This window comes from Limulus polyphemus, unplaced genomic scaffold (assembly GCF_000517525.1).
Source record: "Limulus polyphemus unplaced genomic scaffold, Limulus_polyphemus-2.1.2 Scaffold714, whole genome shotgun sequence".
Taxonomy (NCBI): Eukaryota; Metazoa; Arthropoda; class Merostomata; order Xiphosura; family Limulidae; genus Limulus; species Limulus polyphemus.
Genome location: NW_013666324.1, coordinates 300392 through 303857, shown reverse-complemented (window position 1 = coordinate 303857; position 3466 = coordinate 300392). Strand labels below are relative to the sequence as shown.

Here is a 3466-nt window from a genome sequence, read left to right as displayed (position 1 = left end):
AATAAACTACTACAAAGTAATAATTCCAATCTACAATAAACTACTACAAAGTAATAATTCCAATCTACAATAAACTACTACAAAGTAATAATTCCAATCTACAATAAACTACTACAAAGTAATAACTCCAATCTACAATAAACTACTACAAAGTAATAATTCTAATCTACAATAAACTACTACAAACTGCAACTTCAGGACATACAATGAGTAACTTGTTTTGCACAGGAATTACTATAACAAAACTTAATGACACATGACTCAAGATCCATTAGGGCAAACTGTCACTACAAAAATATCTAAACTATTCAATTGTTATTAAACTCAACTTAAAAAAAAAATTCAAATATTTCGATTCCATGAAAGAGCATATATACAACATTTACACAAATTTATGTTATTTTTTTCCAATAGTACAAGTTTCTTGATGTCTAAGCTTTAGGTATTAGTTTTCTTTATAGAATACATTGTATTTCAATGTAAATACATAATTTTCAAGTTTCATAGGAATGCAAAATGAGGTGTTTTTATGTATAAAAACCGATTCCACATCTCTCTTCCTCTTCACCAATTCAACTGTAGTGCATTCTTTACTTCGTAGTTTTTAACTTTATCTTCAATGATGATAGAATTATTTTTTCTGATTTCTTCAGCTCCCATCATTTTATAGTCAAACAAACAATTATGTTCATCTGAGTATCTATATAAACTGCAAAAAAGATCACCCCACATCTACAAGAGAAACCTGAAAATTAAAAAACATAAGTTTGGGAAAACATTCAGTTTAGCAAGAAAAATATTTATATAATAATAAATCAGTACTCAACTGAATAATAATACATCTACCTGTAGGTAAAAAATATATATTAGTTTATAAAAAAAACATATTCAGATTAGAGACAAACACAATAAACATCTAATAAATCAATGCACGACTACATATATTGTTTTAAAATTATTAAAAAATAATTTTATCATACAACATATGTTTACACATGTTTTGCTGATTAATTGAATTACAGGTGCAATCCTGAGTTTAATTTCTGAATTGTGTGTTTATTTTTCAGCTAAGTGACACCTTATGGAAAAACAGCCAGGTCAGAGAACCCTCTGGTTCAGGCAAGACCATCTCTAATATTCAACTTCTGTCCACCACCTGAAGTGGTTAATCTTAAACAAATAGCAGAAATAACTGTCAGTTAAGGACCTTGGATCTCCACTCTTATATACTAACCACAAAGCCATGTTCAGACCCCTCATTCTTAAGTCCATCTTGGTTGACTACAACACCTTTACGAAGCTATCAGTGATGCACTTTTAACTTCTCAGAAGCTTCAAATAAAATCACTTACTGGAAATAACATTCTTACTTATTTTTTCTGAACAAATTTCTAAACTTTTTGTCTATTAATTAGGGTAAGTTAGAAAAATAATTTTAAGGTCTAAATTGCTTTAAATACGAGATATCAATCCCATTATTCTATGATCCACTTTAGTAGCTTACTTTATAACAATGTTAGTTCTCGAATTCTGAAAAATTCAGTTCTTCCTAGTAATTATATCAAACTCGTAGAGATAAGAAACGGCACTATTTGTGGGAAGAATGTAAAAAGGGCAGTGTTTTTGTTCATAAAAAATACTCTCACTATTATTACCAAAATTTTAAACTTTTATTTTTTAAGAAACTCTAGAACTTTTATCAGTCGCTGACATTCCTTTTTTAATCTTACCATTCTCTTAATAAATATATTTACACAAATTCCTTGATTATCATAAATCAAAGTTAGAGTTGTGACTAGTTTCTGTATACAAATACATCATTGCAATACATAGGAATACTATTATGAAAATCTCAGGTCTAAAGATGCACACATTATCTCTCAGAAAACTCATTATTTTTACTGTCAACTGTAACAGCAGCATACAAAAAGTTCTTAGTGAGAAAATAATTCTTTGTCATATATATAACTAACATTAATCATACAATAAATATGGGACGTTCTCTGGCAGGTTGGACCATTATGATACTGTCAAACATTAGGAAGTTTGTTTGGTATTTTACAATATAGGCTTGCACTAGGTTAGGTGAGCTATTGTGTATATACAGCAAGTCTTCAAACACTGAAATTATCTTTACCTTAAACTGGGAGTTGGTAGAATAGAAATGAAAGACTTTTTTGATAAAAAAGCACTTTCAGTGATAATTTAGTATCAGAGATTTCAAACAATACAACAATTGTGCTTTGCCTCTTGCAGAGAAAACATTTAAAAGTGATTTCTCTCTCTCCCATTTGAGGTATAGATTTTGGTGAAGTTCATTGTTGTTTCCAAAGTAATTAAAAACGGAAATTTTTGAAAATCATGTTTACCATAGTCTCCCTTACAAATGCAAGGTGTGATGTTTACATGAAATTCAAACATTGTGGATGTAGTCATGATAGGGTTCCTATTACAGTTAGAGTACTAAGAAAATATAAGGCATCCAAAAACATTAAAATCCAATCAAAAGAAGACAAGAAATTGAATACTAACAATAAGATGCTGTTCTTCTCATTGTGTTTGATCATTCAATGATTGGCAGGTTTAGATATGACTGGTCAAACCTCAACCAATAAAAATGTGAAAGAAAGAGCTGAAGAGCATTCATTGTTGTTTCTACTAAGTGCACAGAGTGCCCTAGATGTCAAGAGCATGTTGGAAACCATTCTTACAATGCAAATCAAGGTCGGAATGGTCCTGAGCAAAAGTAGCCTTGCTTTGAGAAAACATTTTGAGAATTTTATTACTATTTTTTGATGCAAGAAATCAAATTCTAAACTTATGCAAAGTTTTGTATGAGAAAATGGTTTAGCAGATTTTCTATTGTTTTCAATGTTACCATCAAAACATGGTCATTTTTGTCAAATCAACTCATGATTGTTTTTATTAAAAAACAAAAATTGATGATATTTTTACATTACATGAATTGATTGTCAGTATTATTCTAAGTTCAAACTATGGTTGATGAACAATAACTCTAACAATTTGTTTAGTTTAGAATGCAGAGTTTTTCTAAACCAAACAGCCTGTTTATATTCAACTACTCTATGAGGCCAACTTTATTTATTTACTTTGACCTTCCAAGCAGCAATGATAAGCTGTGAATTCAGTGAAACTAATCTGTTGTAGTGGGAGTAGCAAATTAAAGAACAGATCAGGTATGTATATAATCTTTCAGAGTATGGTATGTAGAAGACAGACCAATGTTTTGACAAAACATGTAATATGTTATCCCAAAAATCTATACTATTATTCTGCTTGTTTGTATGTACGACCATTACGCTTTCTGACCGAGAACCTGCTGCATGAGCATGCGTGGTTAGAATGTTTCTCCAAGATAAACCGCGCATTCGCATTATTCACTCAACGACAAACAGTCTGTCTGCGGCAGAGAACTGCAAAGCTCAGTGATCAAGTTGCTACAATT

General features: G+C 30.3%; 1 long non-coding RNA gene across 2 annotated transcripts in view; it reads right to left on the bottom strand.

Annotated features, from left to right (window-relative positions):
* Positions 1-6: 6 nt before the first annotated feature.
* Positions 7-3466, bottom strand: part of LOC111085923 — a 16318-nt gene continuing 12858 nt past the window's right edge. For both annotated transcript variants that reach the window (XR_002610689.1, XR_002610688.1), the window contains exon 5: positions 7-745. This is a non-coding gene — a long non-coding RNA (uncharacterized LOC111085923). The remainder of the gene's footprint in view (positions 746-3466) is intronic.